This window comes from Pan troglodytes, chromosome 19, assembly GCF_028858775.2.
Source record: "Pan troglodytes isolate AG18354 chromosome 19, NHGRI_mPanTro3-v2.0_pri, whole genome shotgun sequence".
In the NCBI taxonomy this organism is placed as follows: Eukaryota; Metazoa; Chordata; class Mammalia; order Primates; family Hominidae; genus Pan; species Pan troglodytes.
The window spans coordinates 50119053-50137603 of record NC_072417.2 but is presented as its reverse complement, the minus strand read 5'-3'; the positions used below and the strand labels follow the sequence as shown (position 1 = coordinate 50137603).

Sequence of the window (18551 nt, the reverse complement as noted above, 5' to 3'; positions counted from 1 at the left end):
TTGGAAGTTAAGAGTTGTTAAAACATGAATATATTTAGTACTGTCCTGGCCACTTACTTGGTTCCCAGTCAAGCATCTCACCCTGCCTAGCACCAGCATCTGTCCACCCCCCCATCTGCATCTCTTCTGTCTGTCAGGTCTGCTTATGCAAGCTGGTAGCAAAGGAAAACTTCAAAGTTGTAGAATTTCTTGAAGTTGATGAGAGTTACGTTGGAGAGCTCCTGGGTTCTGCACACAGTGGCTGACAAACCAAGGATCTATCTATCTGGCTGGGTCAGCCCTGCCTAAATAATGAAAACCCCCAATGTGAAGAAAGATGAACCTGTGCTTTGGAAGAAAATGATTTGAATGTCATAGAACTCAGAGTGGCCCAAAGAACTCAGGGGGATGTGATGAAGCATTCTGGTTGTTAGGACCCAGAAGGTTCTAGTAAGGACCATCAGGCAATTTTGTGGGAAGAACTATGCCTACTCCAATGAACTTTTTGTACTCTAATTGTCTTACTCCATTTTCTGCTGCTAAAACAGAATACCACTCTGGGTAATTTGTAAACAATAGAAATTTATTTGGCTCATGCTTCTGAAGACTGGGAAGTCCAAGAGTATGGCACCAGCATCTGGTGGGGGTCTTCATGCTGTATCATCCCATGGTGGAAGGCAGAAGGGCAAGAGAGCACTAGACAGTGAGCAAGAGAGAGCTGAACTCATTTTTACAATAAATCCAGTGTCTTGATAATGAGATCACTCCTTCAATAAAGAGATTAATCCATTCATGAGGGTTTTGCCCTTATGACCTAATCACTTCTTAATAGTCCCACCTCTTAATACCTTCACAATGGCAATTAAATTTCATCATAAATCACCCGGGCATGATGGCTCACCACTGTAATCCCAGCACTTTGGGAGGCCAAGGAAGGCAGATCACTTGAGGTCAGGAGTTCAAGACCATCGTGGCCAAAATGGTGAAACCTTGTCTCTACTAAAAATATAAAAATTAGCTGGGTGTAGGGGTGGCCACTTGTAATCCCAGCTACTCAAAAGGCTAAGGCAGGAGAATTGCTTGAACCCAGGAGGCAGGAGTTGCACTTAGCCGAGATCATGCCATTGCACTCCAGCCTGGGTGACAAGAACAAAACTCCATCTAAAAATAAATAAATAAATAAATTTCATCATAAGTTTTGGAGGGGACAGTCAAACCATAACACTAAGTATTAGCACATTAATCTAAGAATTAGCATATTAACCTAAATGTTGTTTGTGGAAAATAAAATGTGTATATTTTCATAGTTTAAATTTCATTTTTCAAAACAAAATTCCAATTAAACATTTTTTTCCCAATTACTAAGAAATGTTGGTTCCCAGAGCTTTGACTTGTGGTCAAAGTGGTCTTTTTCTTGGGATAATGAGACCCTTCTTTAGAGTGGGTTCAATGTCTGTCTCACTTGCCAGACTATGGGGGCTGTGTGGTGGGTCCCACATCATTATTCCTGGAGATGGAATCTAGAATGAGGTTTGGCTCGGCTGCACGCAGTGGCTCATGCCTGTAATCCCAGCACTTTGGGAGGCCGAAGCGGGTGGATCACAAGGTCAGGAGTTCAAGACCAGCCTGGCCAATATGGTGAAACCCCGTCTCTACTAAAAATACAAAAATTAGCCGGGCGTGGTGGCAGGTGCCTGTAATCCCAGCTACTCAGAAGGCTGAGGCAGAGAATTGCTTGAACCCGGGAGGCGGAGGTTGCAGTGAGCCAAGACTGTGCCACCACACTCCAGCCTAGGTGACAAAGCGAGACTCCAACCCAAAAAACAAAAACAAAAACAAAAAAAAGAATGAAGTTGGGCTCGATAAATATGTATTGAATGAATGAATGGAAGATCTTAGTGAGGCCTGTCTGGCTCTGGCCCAGCTGGTCTGGGACCCCTTAAGGGGCATCCCTGGAACTGGACAGAATTCCCCTCTCTGTGGTGATCAAATTTGCCTGGAGTTGGCCATGCACAGTGGCTCATGCCTATAATCCCAGCACTATGGGAGGCCAAGGTAGGCAAGGCAGATCACTTAACTCAGGAGTTCAAGACCAGCCTGAGCAACATGGCAAAAACCCATCTCTACAAAAAATACAAAAATTAGCTGGGCGTGATAGCGTGCACCTGTAGTCCGAGCAACTTGGGAGGCTGAGATGGGAGCGTCGCTTGAGCTTGGGAGGCTGAGATGGGAGCGTCGCTTGAGCTTGGGAGGCTGAGATGGGAGCGTTGCTTGAGCTTGGGAGGCTGAGATGGGAGCGTTGCTTGAGCTTGGGAGGTTGAGGCTGCAGTGAGTCATGATTGTGCCACTGCACTCCAGCCTGGGTGACAGAGTGGGATCCTGTCTGAAAAAAAAAAATATTGCCTAGAGCTAAGCGGGGCTCTCACCTGCTCCCTCTCTTCTCTCTGCTAGAGACCAGAGGCCTTGAAGGAAGGAAGCCCAAGGGTCTCTCCTGGCTCTGCTTCCCCATCACTGCCTCCACTTCCCTGCATCCCTTTCCCTGGCAGAGGCCTCTTGCCACAGGGCTCTGGGCACTCACAAGACCTACAAAAGAAAGGTTCACATTCACATTTGTCTTCTCTGTAGAAGTGCTGGAGGCTGATGGGGTGAGGGGGAGCAGCAACAGTTGGTGGTCCAGAGTTCTACAATGTTGAACTGTTTTAAATCGTCATAAGCCCAGGAGGCACGGATTGCTACACTCCTCGTTAGAAACCGGAGTCTCAAAGAGGGTGAGGAGGTACCCAAGGCCGTGCTGTTGGTGGCACGGTGGCAGAGCTGGGGCAGGAGTTCTGATTTTCCATCTCATTCCTCTGTTACTGTCTAAGCAGAGAGCCTGGGTGACAGCTACCTACACAGAAGAAGGTATTCTGGGAGAGTTTCCTCCCCTCTCTAGGCCTCTATGTTCTCTGCAAAATGGAGATAATAAGACTGAAATGCACATAGTAGGTGCCAAATAAGTACTAGCTACATGCTTGCTAATGGGAGTCCTGCTGCACACTCACACTCTGCCTGGGCTCTGTAAGAACAGCCCGGAGCCTCCATCCAGTTTTCATCGCAGAGGAGGCGGGGCAGCAGCGTGGGCAGGAGCTCAGGCCAGGAGAATCCCTACTCTAAGTATGACTGTGTGATCTTGGGCAAGTGACTTCATTCCCTAAGTGTGTTTCCTCATCTGAACAAGGAGGCTATTGAAATGCAGGTGAGACCTAGTGAGACAGCGGCTGCGGGAATCACCTGGCCACAGTAAACGCCCTTGCATCCTATTGAGTGAGCCAAGGATAAGCGTGGTCCCTGGCAGGGTGCAGGATTCTATCCTGAAATACACCCCCTCCACTTTCCCCTATTCCAGTCCACCGGGGCCTCTCCTCCAGGCAGGAAACATGATCTCCTTTTGACCTATGAGAAAACAGACAGGAAGTTCAAGGCCACACAGATGTGAGTGTTAAGAACCCTGGGGGGAAGGTGTCTGAAACCCAAGGCTTTGTGTGTGTGTGTGTGTGTGTGTGTGTGTGTGTGTGTGTGTGTGTGTGTCGGGGTGTGCTGAGGGGTTGGTCAGCCAGGTGATTTAAATGCGGGTATAGAACAATAGGTAGTGGTGGGGCCCCGAAGAACTTAGATTCCTTAAAGGTATTTATTTTCTTTCTCTTTCTCTTTCTCTTTCTTTCCTTTCTTTTCTTGCTTTTCTCTCTCTTATTTTTTTTTTTTGAGACGGGGTCTCACTCTGTCCCCCAGGCTGGAGTGCAGTAGCACTGTCATGGCTCACTGCAGCCTCGACCTCCCTGGCTCAAGCGATTCTCCCACCTCAGCCTTCCAAGTAGCTGGGACTACAGACATGCACCACTATACCTGGCTAATTTAAAAAACAAACAAACAAAAAAAAACTTTTTTTTTTTGTAGCAATGAGTCTCACTATGTTGCCCAGGCTAGCCTCGAACTCTGGGCTCAAGTGATCCTCCCGCCTTGGCCTCCCAAAGTGCTGGAATTACAGGCATGAGCCACTGCACCTGGCAACGTATGTCAACTTCAAAATTTTCACTTTTTGCTCTGCTTTCCAATCAAAACAAACCTAGCAGCCTGAGTTCGGCCTTTGAGCTGCAAGTTTGAGACTCTGCCCCAACACTGACTTTATTGAGCCTCTGCATTGCATAGCGTGCACACCCCTGCTCACCCTTCTACCTGTGTGCAACTAAGGATGACAAGCAGGGTCAGCAGCAGAAGTGTCTTGGGGCTAGCTCTGCTGACAGTGATCCCTGATCAGTTCCTAGTTCTCTTCTGAGAAGACTGAGCCCTCTCAACCAGCATCATTCAGAGCAGTCTCAGGATGGTTAGGCCTATGGCTGTCCTCCTCTGGAAGGGCCCTCGTTTGTTCAGAAGCCTCCCCTGGTTAAAGCAGGCAGAGGAAAATCACTCTTGAAAGCTCAACTCACCAATCACCTCCTCCAGGAAGCCTTCCCTGAATTCCTTGACAGGACTAGGTCATTACTCTGCATGCCTGGGCACCACAGCACTCTTCATGGGTAACTTTCACATTGCAACCCAGGGTCTAACCCAGTGTCTGACCCACAGTGGGCTCTCCATGCATGAAATGGGTGACTAAACTCACCTGCTGTGTGACTTTGGATCAGTGACTTCACCTCTCTGAGCCTTGATTTTCTTATCTGTAAAATGAGTTGAGGCAAGGCAGCACTCAGAGGGTCCTTGCAGATGTGATTAAACAAATTAAGAGTCTTCTTGAGATGGAGGGATTAGCCTGGATTATCCAGGTGGCCCGGAATGGAATCACAAGGGTCCTCATGAGCAGAGGCAGGAAGGTCAAGGGAGGAAGTAGAAGCTGGGACAATGGAAGCAATTGTTTTCTTGCCTGTTCTAGCCTCTGGAGGTCACCAAGGGGTCACAAGCTGAGAAACACAGGCAACCTCCAGAAATTGGAAAAGGCAAGGAACAGATTCTCTCCTGGAGGCGCCAGGAGAGCTAGCCCAGCCCACACCTTGGCTTTAGCCCAGTGAAACTGATTTTGGAGTTCTGACCTCCAGAACTGTAAAGAATAAATCTGTCTAGGCTGGGCAACATGGTGAAACCCACTCTCCACAAAAAATACAAAAATTAGCTAGGCTTGGTGGTGTGGTGTGTGCCTGTGGTCCCAGCTACTTGGAAGGCAGAGGCACGAGAATCACTTGAACCCGAGAGGCAGAGGTTACAGTGAGCCACGATTGCGCCACTGCACTCAAGCCTGGGCAACAGAGCAAGACTCTGTATAAATAAATAAATAAATAAATAAATAAATAAATAAATAAATTTGTGTTATTTTAAGCCACTTGTGGAATTTGTTACAACATCCCTAGGCACCTGGCACACAGTAGGTACTCAAAAGTGGCAGTTCTGGTCAGGCGTGGTGGCTCACACTTGTAATTCCAGCACTTTAGGAGGCCAAGGCAGGAGGATCACTTGAGCCCAGAATTCAAGACCAGCCTGGGCAACATAGCAAGATGCCATCTCTATAAAAAATAAATTGGCTAGGCATAGTGGTGTATGCCTGTGGTCCCAGTTACTCAGGGGGCTGAGGTGGGAGAACTGCTTGAGTCCAGGAGTTTGAGGCTGCAGTCAGCTATGATCACACCATTGCACTCCAGCCTGGGCAACAGAGTGAGACTCTGTCTTACACACACATATACACACATTCACACTCACACACAAAAGCAGTTGTTAGTACCTTGACCGCACACCCTCTTCCATCTGCCTGCATATTCCTTCCTCCTCTCACTCTCTGGGACACCCATCCCCTTTGCAACCCAGGGCTCCCTTCCTGCCCATCCTCTGAGGTCTGGCTCAATCGCCACCTCCTCCAACCCTTCGCTGAACTGACATCCAGAAATGCTAAGCCCTTGAACAAATGTGCTTCCTTGAGTGGTGCCTGAGCTATGGCTCCCAAAGAGGCCAGGCTTGTGATCTTCTTTGTACCCCCAGCCCTGCCTACAGGGTCCAGTGGCCCCAGTCATGTAAACTTGATACCAAGGAATTTTCAAAATAAAAAATACCTAATTCCAAGGCCAGAAAATTGACTCTCCTTGGGGTTCCAGCTGGTCTCCTGCCCTCTCCAGGTGGAGAAGCTAGTCTTGGGGACCCTTGTGTGGGAACCAGAAATCTCCCAGCAAGACCTCCTTGTCTTGCCTCCCACTGGGGTCCCTAGAACCAGCCTTCCCTTAGGCTCCACTCAGGAGCAGGTTAAGGTAAGGCAGGGAGGGCAGGAGACCAGCTCGGGGTGGAGATTGGGAGCCCTGGATGGATGATAGGGACTGTTCCCATTAATCTAGCATCTTAAAGCAGTAACAGCACTTACTGCATGCCAGGCTGTGAGCTAAATGCTTTCCACACGTACCTCATTCAATCCTCTCAACAGACCCATGAGGTAGGTACTATTATCCCCATTCTACAGATGAGGAAACGGAGGCTCAGCAAGTTAAGTAGTTTGCCCAAAGCCACCCAGCTGGGCATAGAGGAGCCACGTTTAGAAACCAGATTTGCCAGGCGCGGTAGCTCATGCCTGAAATCTCAGCACTTTGGGAGTCCGAGGCAGGTGGATCACCTGAGGTCAGGAGTTCAAGACCAGCCTGACCAACATGGAGAAACCCTGTTTCTACTAAAAATACAAAATTAGGTGGGTGTGGCGGTGCATGTCTGTAATCCCAGCTACTCGGGAGGCTGAGGCAGGAGAATTGCTTGAATCTGGGAGGCAGAGGTTGTGGTGAGCCAAGATCGCACCATTGCACTCCAGCCAGGGCAACAGGGGCAAAACTCCATCTCAAAAAAAAAATTAAATAAATAAATAAATAAAAATAAACCAGATCTGTCATCCAGAAACCGCACTTAAAACAAGCTTAAAACAACACAGTTCGCACTGGGATCCAGCTCTGTCTTGCTCTTGACATTCACCCTGGGAGACGGGTAGCCAAGTCCAGTAGGAAGGACTGTGGGGACCTGTGTTGATTCTGTCCTGTAGCTTGAGAACCTGGACAGGGGACTTCACCACTCTGCACCTGTTTCCTCATCCACAAAATGTGATGAGCCGACCTCACAGAGGGGGCACCAGGATCTAATGAGACCATGCACAGAAGGGGCACAGCAGGCCTGGGACAGAGTGAGGGCCCCCCATCTATCACAATACCTTATTTTGCAGATGCAGGATTCACTTGTCCCAGGTCACCCACAAGCTCTGATGCCTTGACCAGCTCCCCTCTGCCCTACCAAAGGACAAATGAGGGAGGCTTCGATGGGGCTGTTAATGGGGTCATATCCCACAGACCCTAGAGGCTGGGTGGGGCTGAGAGGCTTCCCAAGCAGGTGGCAGTGAGCTCCCACCTGAGCTATGGCAAGTAGAGACCTAGGCATGAAATTGCTCTGAGGTCTGTACCTTAAGTTCATGCAAGGACTCTCTCATTCAACATGCCTCTGTTTAAAGTCTGCCAGTGGCTACCTTCCCTGCACTAGAATTGCAAACAAATTCCTCACTGGGCTCTCTGCAGCCCTGCAGGCTCTGGCCCTCCCAATATAGCTCTGACTTCAGTGTGCCCATTACTTGTCCCCTTGCTCACGGCCTCCTCACAATTCCACTTACTCACCAAGTTCTCTCCTGCCTCAGGACCTTTGCACTTGATGTTCTTTCTGCCAGTGATGCTCTTCCCAGGAGGGCAGGCCCCTGTAGTCCCAGCTACTCAGAAGGCTGAGGTGGGAGGACTGTTTGAGGCCAGGAATTCAAGTTCGGCCTGGGCAACACAGCAAGACCCTGCCCCTAAAAGAACAAAATGCTCTTCCCAGACTCTACCCATGGCGGTTCCTCTTGCTATTTAGATCTTTGCACAGACAGGCCTCCTTCTCTCTCCCCCAGCCAAGGAGCCCTAGCCGTCACTTCACCTGCTAATTTTCGTCCTAGCACTTACTGCTCTAAAATTATCTTCGTCATGTATCTAAGCATTTGTTTGCTGTCTGTCTCTTCCCACCAGGATGCCAGCTCCACGACAGCAGGGACCGCATTGTCTCTGCTGATTCCTCAAGACTCAGCAAGGTGCCAGGTGCCCAGTAAATGAAGTTTACATGAAGCCAATGGAGTTTTGAAATCGAAAATGTTTCTCAAACTGCAAAGAAGTGGGCACAGGTGAGGGCTAATGGTGGGGTGAGGGTGGGGACCTGGCCTGACGCTGGAAGCTCCTGTACGCAGGGCGCTAGAGTCCTCCCAGGCCGCACCGGGATCCCACCGCAGAGGCCCCCTCCCGCAGGCCGGCCGGCGGGCGGGGGGCGCGCAGTGGGGCGCGCAGACCGCCAGGGGGTGCTGTCGGGGCGCGCACGGCCCACCTGGCGCCCGGGGCCGCGAGCGAGCGCAGCCAGGCCGCCCGGGAACTTTTTTCCTCGCGCTCTCGCTCTCCTTCTCCCCCCGCGCGTCGCCCGCCCGCCCGCCCGTCCGCTCGTCCGCTCTTCCTGTGCGGAGGGGATCGCATTTCCCCGCGGCACCCGCGGACACCAGGCAGGCCCGGCCGGGTGTGCGGCCAGGGCCCGCTCCCCGCGCCGCCCGCTCCCCGCGTCCCCGGGCGCCGCCCCCGCCCGCGGCTGGGCTCCGAGAGACGAGTGGGAGAGCGAGTGCAGCGAGGGCGAGAGGCGAGCCGAGCAGGCCGCCCTGCCCGCGGCCCTAGCGCCGGCGCGAGGAGGGGGGCGCCGCGGCCCACCCTCCTTCCTGCCTGGCCGCGGGCCGGCCGGGCCGCCGCGCCCCGACCCCCATGGCCACCCAGGCCTCCGGGCCGCGAAGTCGCAGCGCCAGACCCAAGGCCCCCGAGTGAGCGCGGGCGCCGAGGTGAGCAGCGAGCGCCGGGGCGCGGGGGGCGCAGTGTACCCTGCCCCGGGGCGGGGGCGGCGCGAGGCGTCGGGATCCTAGGCCGGGTGATGAGCCGGGGCGGGTTCGGACGCCGAGCGCGCGCGCTGGGTAGAGATGTGGGGTCCGCGGGGTCCTTGCTTTGTGTGGTGTGGGGGGTGCGCGAGGTCACCGGATGGACGTCTGGGGAGCTGCAGGGTGGGGGCGCCCTGCGCCGCGGCTGAGGGTCTTCTGGGGGATGTGCGGCCAGCTGAGGTCGGGTGGGGGCATGGGGGCGCGAGGGGCGAGTGTGGCGAGTGTGGCAAGGGATCTGCTTGCGCCGAGGCGCGGAGTGTTTGCGGAGCGTGGGGTGGGGACGTGGGGGGCATTCGCGGGGCGCCGGGGGCGGAGGTGAGCTTTGTGAGTGCGTCCGAGGTGGGGGACGGGGAGCTGACTTCCCCATGCGTGACCCGGGCCTGGCGTGGCCATCGCTTGGGAGTCAGGGCCGGGAGGGGCGGCGAAGGCCGTGCGTGGCGAGATGCGTGCTCGGGCTCTCTGCGTGCTCGGGCTCTCTGCGGTGTCCCTACCCGGGCAGCGGCGCCGGGGCCTGTGCGCAGGCCCCGAGGCCGGGCAGGAAGCGGCCCCCGCGACCTGGGGAGCTCTGTAGCGGCCAGGCCCGGGAGGCACGGGCCCTTCGGGGATGACGTCACGGGCGGGGGCCCCGGACACGCGAGCTTTGCGCCCCACAGACGGCGGCGCAGCCCGCCGCCCTTTTCGAGGCCGGCCCCCCCTCTCACGCGCCTTGAAGGCAGGGAACCCGGGAGGAGGACATGGGGGCCGAGTGCGGCGGGGACAAGGGGTGGCAGGACGCGAGGGTGACATTTGGAGCCTGGTCGTGCCAGGGGCCTCTGTGGTGGGGCGGAGGGGAAGCGAAACACCAGCCAGGCCCTAGGCCGTCGCGGCCCCAGCTTCCTGGGGCGCCCGTTTTCCCGGCGAGCAGTTTTCCTTCTTGGGGCTCTTGGTCGTTATCTAGTCCACGCAGGGGCCGGAGTGCGGGCTGCCGCGGTGCCCTCCTGCGCGGAGCCCGGGCTGGCGGGGGCGCGGCGGGCCTCGGGCTCTGAATGGATGGGAGCGAGTGTAACAATGCGCCGGTGGGGGCTGGGGGAGGGGAGGCCGCGCGCCTGAATGGCGGAGCCGGCCGGGCGCTGCTCCGCGCGCCGCACACCCTCCCGCGCCGCCTTCCCCGCGGTTTCGGCGGGCCCGGATTCAGGGACCCACTCGGGATCTGCACGGTTCCTCCCACCAATACTGCCCCCCGCCCCCCTTTTATGTCTTTCCAATGCAGTAGTGTGTTGAGAATTCAAGGGCATTACATCTGGTTGCAATCCAGTTTCATGCCGCTGCCGGGCTGTTAAGACCTCGCGCTGACGTCAGAGCAGGGGAATTACTTCTTTTTATTTTATCTTTTTTTAGTTGTCTGCTGCCCTGGGAGGAGAGGCGGGGGTGGGTTAGGCTAGCTCTGATGTGGAGGCGCCAGCGTGATGGGAGCCCCGAGCTGGGGGCTCTGCTTCTCTTCCTGCCCCTGCCCCTCTCCATTCTCCATACAGTCCTCGCTCTGCTCAGGGTCAGGCCCACCCCAGGTGGGGGGCAGCCCTCGCTGCAGACTGAATGGTGGCCCCTCCCTGCTGACCACACAGCTGGGTTTTCAGAGGCTTCCCTGGGACGTGGCCCTCGGGATCTAGAAACTGGAAAGGAATCTTCTAGTTTCCCACCCCTCCCCCTCTTGACAGGCAAGCCGGTATATTCGGGGCCCAGGAGCAAGGAAAAGTGGCCTTTTGCGTGACACAGAAGTGGACACATCATTCTGATCTCAGGGCAGGCTCAGCCCCATAACTCTGGCAAAAGCTCTCACAAGCAAAAGCCTTGGAGAGGAGGAGAATGTATCAAGGTGAGATCCAGGCCCCAGAAGCCAACTGTGGAGTGGGCAAAATAGGACCTTTCCCACCAGCCTAGCATCCCTCTGGCTTCTGTGGAGATAAAGGGAACTCAGGGGTACTGGAGCTGCCTTTCTCTTCCACTAGACTGTGGGGCTCTCGTAGGCAGGGACCCTGTCTTACTCCTCTTTATTTTATTTTTGAGACAGGGTCTTGCTGTGTGGCCCAGGCTGGAGTGCCTTGGCACAAACACAGCTCACTTCAGCCTCAACCTCCAGGGCTCAAGCGATCCTCCAGCATGAGTCTCCTGAGTAGCTGGGATCACAGGCGCCCGACACCACACGTAGCTAATTTAATTTTTTTTTTTTTTTTCTAGAGACAGGGGTCTTGCCATGGCTGGTCTTGAAGTCCTGGGCTCAAGCGATCCTCCCTCTTTGGCCTCTCAAAGTGCTGGGATTACAGGAGTGAGTCACTGCACCCAGCCTTACTCCTCTTTAGACTCCCAAGCCTAGACCAATGGCTTTCAAATTCTTGCCCGTGACCTATAGTAAGAAATACATCGTAGGTAACTACACAGGTCACACTGTATATAGCTGAAACAAAAGTTCACTGAAATAACTCCCTTACTGTGTCTGCTGGTCTGTAATCCTTTTTGTTCTTGTGTATTTGGGTTTTTTTAAATTACTGATTGCTACCCACGAAATTAATTTTGCAATCCACTGATGGGTCATACCCAGAATTTGAAAAAAACAAGCCTAGGAAATGAATTTGCCATCTATTCATGCAACAAATGTTAATTGCAACCCTAATAATTCCTCTCATGTTAAACTACTCAAGTAACACTTGGATACTTGGGTGAAAAATGCAAATAAGCCAGAAATATATGTAGTAAAAGTAAAAGTTCCCTTGGCACCCTCCCTGCAGGTAACCCCAGTTAATAGTTTGAACGTATCCTTCCAGACTTTTTGTTACTCACTTAATGCATATATATATATATATATATATATATATGTCTATTACATATACCAATCCATGCATAGTTTTCTTTTTCCCCAAGTGAGGCCATACTGTGGGCTCTTACTCGGCAGCTTCCTTTTTCCTCTCCGTTTGTCTTGGAGAGGTTGGTTGTGTGGCGAAGTCCTTCAGGGCAAGTTCTGGGTTGACTCCTGGCTCCACCACATACTGAACAGGCCATTTACCTCTCTGTGCCTCAGTGTCCCCATCTTTACAATCAGGAGAATAACAGTACAGACCTCACGGTACTGAAGTAAAGATGCAGTGAGTTAATCCATATGAAGTTTAGAGCAGTGCTTTTGCCAATAAATGCTGATTGCTGCTGTCATTGTTGTATTATTATTGCTATTCTATCTCCATGGCAGCCCATGTTTGAAATGCATTGCTTTTCACAGCTGCCTGTGGCCATGGCATGGGTGTCTTTTTCCTCCCCTATCCAATGTGTGGCTCCACAGGGAGGGAGGAGGTGCAACAGCAACGGTGTGCACAGAGCAACGTCTCTGTGGGAGAGGCACCTGGGCACTGGGCCCAAGGGAACAGGGATTTTCCAAGGACCCACTGTTTCCAAAGTTCTGTGCTTAATGTCGGGGTCCAAGCAGGAAGCATCCCTGCACTTGACCACAAGAAGGTCACAGCCCAGTGGGTGATTGGGACCCAGCTCATAGCCAAGGCCTCGACCAGAGCTGGAGGCTTCCTGGAGGAGGGGCCTTTGAGCAGGTGCTTCAGGCACCGCGAGGTAAGAATGAGAGGAGCATTCCTGGCAGAGGGAACACAGTGAGCAGAGCAAGTCTTTGGAAGCTGGAAGGGATGTGGCCTGTGTGCTGTAGCCAAACAAGAGGGGAGGACTTGGCTCAGAAAGAATGGTGGCGGAAGAGGTTGGGCTGTTGCTGGGACCTCCTCACTGGCCTCCCTGCCTCCATCCTGTCCCCTCCCAGGTGCTGGCCAGCAGCACTGTCAGAGCTGCTGTCGTTCTAAACCCAGCAGATAACCTCCAGTGGCTCCTGCTGCCTTATGAATAAAGGTCCCATCTGTAGTTCTTCCCATGCTGCCCAGGGCCATTTCTGGTGTCCTCTGCCTGCCCTGTCCTCATTCAGTCCTGTCCCCTCCAGCCACAGCTGGCACCTCCTTGTTAAGGTGCAGCCATGTGCATCCTTGCCTCTGTGCATCGGGCTGGGCTGTTCCTTCCACCTGGGATGCCCTTCACCTTCCTCCCTGCCGCCCCAGACCAAAACAGACGTCCTGTCTCCTCCTCCTCTGACCTCCGAGGCAGAATGAGTCATCTCCCTTTGACTATACTCGTGGCATAGCATTTATCACGGAATTATCGGCAATTCTGCCAGTGTCTGTCCTCCCCATGAGGCTGAAGCATCGAGGCCTGAAAGCACGTCTCCTTGCTCTCTCCGGCCCAGTGCCAAGGGCGAGGCCTAGAACACAGGACGCTCAGAAATGCTTCCTGGCAGGAGGGCCAGGTGAGGTGGAGAGGGTGAGAGCCCCAACATTGTCTCCCGTGGGCCCCTTTGATCTTTAGCAAAGGCATGCTCAGGTCTGTGTGGATCTTGTGCTGTCAGCCTTTAGATGAGTGGGGTGAGGGGCTTGGTGGGGTCGGGGGGCAGGGGGGAGGTGGCGGGCAGCTTCCCCAGGCTGCTTCCTGAGGGGGCTGGGAGAAACTGGCTCGTCCTGTTCCCCAGTGATTGAGGCAGAGCTGTGCCCTGTTCCTGGTGGGTCACTGGGGATCTGAGATTGGAATGTGACACCAGGGAAGGGGAGGCAGGGTGGGAGGCAGGGCTTGGAGGTACAGGCTGGGGCTTGGCTGGCAAAGGACAGATTTCGCTCCACTGGTTCTTGAACCCGTGTGTGTGTGTGTGTGTGTGTGTGTGTGTGTGTGTGTGTGTGTGTGTGCGCGCGCGCGCGCCGGGGAGGGGAGAGATGGGGAAGAGAAAAACATGAGGGCAGAGAGGTGGAGTGGGGGTGGGGGACCTGGGGAGTGGTGAGCAGGGACAGGGAGAGATGGAAGTGGGGGGACGGCAAGGAGTGAGGGAGAAGTTCCTGCTGCTGCTGCTGGAGAGTATGAAGAGTGTGCTTAGGGCCAGGAAGGAAAGCAGCCAGGCGCATCGGCTCCCACCACCATCAGCCATGCCTTCCTTCGTCTGTCCAGCAGACAACCCTAAGTGTTCTCTTGCTTGGCTCCATGCTTGCATGGCCCCAGACAGGAGCAAGCTTGTGGTCCAGGCTTCGCACCCTTGAAGTCTAGGGGCCAGGTGAACAATGAGCATCTGGTTTCTTTCTTTTTTTTTGAGATGGAGTCTTGCTCTGTCGCCCAGGCTGGAGTGCAATGGTGCGATCTCAGCTCACTGCAACCTCTGCCTCCCGGGTTCAAGCAATTCTCTGGCTCAGCCTCCCAAGTAGCTGGGATTACAGGCGCCCACCACCACGCCCGGCTAGTTGAGCAACCTCTTTCTGCACAAAGTGATCAGGCTGGGGGAGAGAAGGTGCCCAGAATGCTGTGCAGAGGCAGGAGAGGAGGGTGGAGCAGGCGAGCATGGGGTAGGGGGCAGGGAAGCCATGTGTTAGGCACTATGGTGGGGAGCCAGGACTGCTGGGGAGTCTTCCTTTCCTCTCTGGCCTCGGTCTCATCTGTAAATGGGGGAAGAGTGGACTGCTCTTGCACTGATGGTTTGTGGACCCAAGTCACCCACTCCTTGGGCATGAGAAACCAGGGACCCCGTGGAGACAGCTGATAGAACAGGGACAGCAGGCATGCTCAGAGCGTCTGCAGGCCCATGGTCAGGGGGCTTGAGGGAGAACATGCAGAATCCAGTGGAGCTTGGGTTCGCCTCCTTGAGTTCCCTTCTTGGAGACTGTGCTCATCTGGAAGGCGAGATAGGGTCGGGGTAGGGGAAAGAGCACTGGATTCGGAATCAGGAAAAGTGGTTGAGTTTTAACTGCAGCATCCCTCGGGCAAGTCACTTTCCCTCTGTGAGGGTCAGTTTCCTCTTCTGTCAAAAATGTGAACGAGCTTTGTTGTAAGCATTAAAGGTGAGCTGGGGTGCCGTGGCTCACGCTTGTAATCCCAGCACTTTGGGAGGCCGAGGCAGGCGGATCACTTGAGGTCAGGAGTTTGAGACTAGCCTGACCAACATGGCAAAACCCCATCTCCACTAAAAATACAAAAATTAGCCAGGTGTGGTGGCCCATGCCTGTAATTCCAGCTACTTGGGAGGCTGAGGCACGAGAATCACTTGAACCCAGGAGATGGAGGTTGCAGCGAGCCAAGATAGCACCACTGCACTCCAGCCTGGGTGAAGGAGACTCTGTCTCAAAAAAAAAAAAAAAAAAAAAAAAAAAAGTGAGTGTTGCTGTGTTTTGTCATCTGGAAAGCAAGGAGGTCCTATAGCTTGGGGCCATAAACAGGCTTTGGGGTCACACCAGCCTGGGTTCAAATCCAGGTACCAGCTGCTCACTGTGGGGCTCCATTTCCCTCCCCTTTAAAATGAGGATAATAGGCAGGGCGCGGTGGCTTACGTCTATAATCCCAGCACTTTGGGAGGCCAAGGCGGGTGGATCACTTGAGGTCAGGAGTTCGAGACCAGCCTGGCCAACATGATGAAACCCATCTCTACTAAAAATACAAAAATTAGTCAGGCGTAGTGTCACGTGCCTGTAATCCCAGCTACTTGGGAGGCTGAGGCAGGAGGATCACTTGAACCCCGGGGGGTGGAAGTTGCAATGAGCCAAGATCGTGCCACTGCACTCCAGCCTGGGTGACAGAGCAAGATTCAGTCTCAATGATAATAATAAATAAATAAACAAAATGAGGATAGTAACAGGCCCCTCCTGGTTGCTGCTGCACACTTACTTCCTCAGCTGGGATATCATTGCTGGGCTGTTAGGCAGTTGTTTTTTGTTTTGTTTGTTTGTTTTTTGAGATGGAGTCTCGCTCTGTCGCCCAGGCTGGAGTTCAGTGGTGCGATCCTGGCTCACTGCAACCTTTGCCTCCCGAGTTCAAGTGATTGATTCTCCTGCCTCAGCCTCCCGAGTAGCTGGGACTACAGGTGTGCGCCACCATGCCTGGCTAATGTTTGTATTTTTAGTAGAGACAGGGTTTCACCATGCTGGTCAGGCTGGTCTCAAACTCCTGACCTCATGATCCGCCTGCCTCGGCCTCCCAAAGTGCTGGGATTGCAGGCGTGAGTCACTGCGCCCACCCTTGGGCAGTTATTTTTATTGCTAAAGTGCTTTGTATGTAGAAGAGATCACCATTATTATTATTATTATTTTTTTTTTGAGCCGGAGTGTTGCTCTGTCGCCCAGACTGGAGTGCAGTGGCTCGACCTCGGCTCACTGCAACCTCTGCCCCCTGGGTTTAAGCATTTCTCCTGCCTCAGCCTCCCTAGTAGCTGGGATTACAGGTACGCACTACCATGCCTGGCTAATTTTTTTTTATTTTTAGTAGAGACGGTGTTTCACCATGTTGGCCAGGCGGGTCTCAAACTGCTGACCTCAGGTGATCCACCCGCCTCAGCCTCCCAAAGTGCAGGGATTATAGGCGTGAGGTGAGCCACCACGCCCGGCCAATTATTATTCTTCCATTCATGCCAGGTCACATCTAACCCTTACCTGTAATAACATTGGCCAAAATGAGGAGTTTGGTGCTTGTTTCTTTTCTAGCCAGGTCAAGGCAGATGGATTGAGTGGGTCTTTTTACACATGGGGCGGGTGAGAATTACTAGTTTTCTGGCCAGAGTTTCTGTATGTAAAGGGACTTTGCCCCAGTGGTGTAGGTGGACCCCAGGAAAGCATCCAGCAACTTGTGACTTTAGTGGCAGTATAACCACAAACTCTCATTCATTCATTCATTTATAAATCACGTGTAGAACACCAGGGTACTGAGAAAACAGCCATGAATGAGATGCAGCTCTAATGTAGCATAGTGGGTATGCATATGTATTTTGGACTTTGCCTGGGTTCAGATCCAGGGTCTACCACTTGCGAACTTAGCCAAGTTATTTATCTCCTTTACTTGGTTCTGTCATCTGTAAAATGGGGGAACTGATAGAATCTACCTCATAGGGTGGTCGTTTGTTCAAGTCCAGCGTCAGGTACATAGAAAGTGCCAGAGCATGGCCCTTCCTCCATTGTTGCTTTTATTTCTGCTCTGAAGGATCTCATGGACCAGCTTGGTGCTGGAGGAGGTCACCCTGGCCAGGCTTCTCAGTGAGGGTTGGCATCCAGAAAGGGGTGCCAAAGCCCCCCAACTCCTTGAATCAGACCCTTCTATAGCAATCTAAAGCTGCTTCTCTGCTTGACTGTTGGGGCCTGATGCTGGGGAGGTCCTGTGAGGCCTTATTGACCTGGGAAAGTCCGCCTTTGTCTGGCGCCAGGTGTGCTTGATTTTAGAAGGAATTTCAGTCCTAGCCGGGCACCGTGGCTCACGCCTGCAATCTCAGCACTTTGGGAGGCCGAGGTGAGTGGATCACCTGAGCCCGGGAGTTCGAGACCAGCCTGGCCAAACATAGTGAAACCCCATCTCTACTAAAAATACAAAAAGATAGCTGGGCGTGGTGGTGGGCGCCTGTAATCCCAGCTACTCAGGAGGCTGAGGCAGGAGAATTGCCTGAACCTGGGAGGCAGAGGTGGCAGTGAGCCAAGATGATCGTACCACTGTACTCCAGCCTGGGTGACAGAGCGAGACCTTGTCTCAAAAAAAAAAAAAAAAAAAAAGGAATTTCAGTCTCAAGTATGAAAGCAGAAAGTGTTTCCTGATTGAGGACTCCTCACCAGCCGGAGGCAGCAGGACTGCCTGCCTCTGTGTGTCTTTAGGCAGGTTCCTCAAGCTCCCTAAGCCCGTTTCCTCCTTCATCAAAAGGCGAAAGTAATAGTACCTATTTCATAGTTTTGTTAAGAGGATCAAATGAAATAGGGCCTCTAAAGCACTTAGCCAGTCCTGGGCACAGAATAGTGTGCTTAGTAAATATTGTGCCTATTAGTGATAATCAGAATTCTCAGACAATGTAAAGTAAAAACCACCTGAAAGATTTCTTAGGAGCTACAGCTTCATAGAGATGAGAAGTTGTAAACCTCCCAGAGCCCAAGTGGACAAAGAATTGTTACAGCAGCTGGAGAGACAGGAGGCCCAGAGAAGCTTAACTCCTGTAGCAAAGTCACCCAGCATTCTGGCTTGGGGTGGGCAGGGATGGGGAATCAGAGCTGGCTTTCAGTCTGGTGCTCTCTGGTGCTTTGATAGTGATTCCTTCAGCAAATAGCTATGGGCAAACAGCATTGATGCACAGCTGAGGTCATATGGGCCTGTCTTCTGGAAGCTTCTGTTCTGATAGGGAAAATGAAATTTCTACATGATCATGATGAGAGGTAAAATAAAATCACATGTTCTATTAGAAGAGTAAAGTCATCGGGTATTCACTCATTCAAGGGGGCTCTGTGCCAGGCTGTGGAGCAGTGGGTCTCATTCGGGGGCGATCTTGTGTCTCAGGGGACACTGGGCCATGTCAGGAGACATTTTTGGTTGTCTCAGCTGGGGAGGTGCTGCTGGCATCTAGTGGGTAAAGGCCAGGGATGCTGCTAAACATCCTACCGCACAAGGCAGCCCCCGGAACCACACATCAGCTGGCCCCTGATGTCCATGTGCCGAGGGTTGAGATCCCTGCCTTGGGAAGCAGCAGTGGCCAAGCAGATGGAGCCCCTGCCCGTTTGAAGCATAGAGCGTGGTAGGTGAGCAGACGTTACAGAAATGA

General features: G+C 53.1%; 1 protein-coding gene and 1 long non-coding RNA gene across 7 annotated transcripts in view; one reads left to right on the top strand and one right to left on the bottom strand.

Annotated features, from left to right (window-relative positions):
* Window positions 1-574: 574 nt before the first annotated feature.
* On the bottom strand, window positions 575-8458 carry LOC107969238 (uncharacterized). Of its 4 annotated transcripts, none has more exons than XR_010153247.1 (6): window positions 7632-8458; window positions 7178-7253; window positions 4619-4673; window positions 3250-3411; window positions 2406-2562; window positions 575-675 (listed from the first exon to the last, which is right to left on the bottom strand). It is a non-coding gene; the product is annotated as an uncharacterized LOC107969238 (long non-coding RNA). The 4 variants fall into 4 exon arrangements; XR_010153246.1 differs by having other exon boundaries at window positions 575-2562; window positions 7632-7801; window positions 7950-8458; XR_008540445.2 differs by having other exon boundaries at window positions 575-2562.
* Window positions 8459-8503: 45 nt separating this feature from the next.
* RAI1 (retinoic acid induced 1) overlaps window positions 8504-18551 on the top strand; it is a 130027-nt gene continuing 119979 nt past the window's right edge. The window contains exons 1-2 of one of the 3 annotated variants that reach the window (XM_009432664.5): window positions 8517-8854; window positions 10642-10799. The gene's annotated coding sequence lies outside the window, so the exon portion shown is untranslated. Of the gene's footprint in view, window positions 8855-10641; window positions 10800-18551 lie in introns of all 3 variants that reach the window. The other 2 variants (XM_001159372.8, XM_009432662.5) reach the window with 2 other exon arrangements.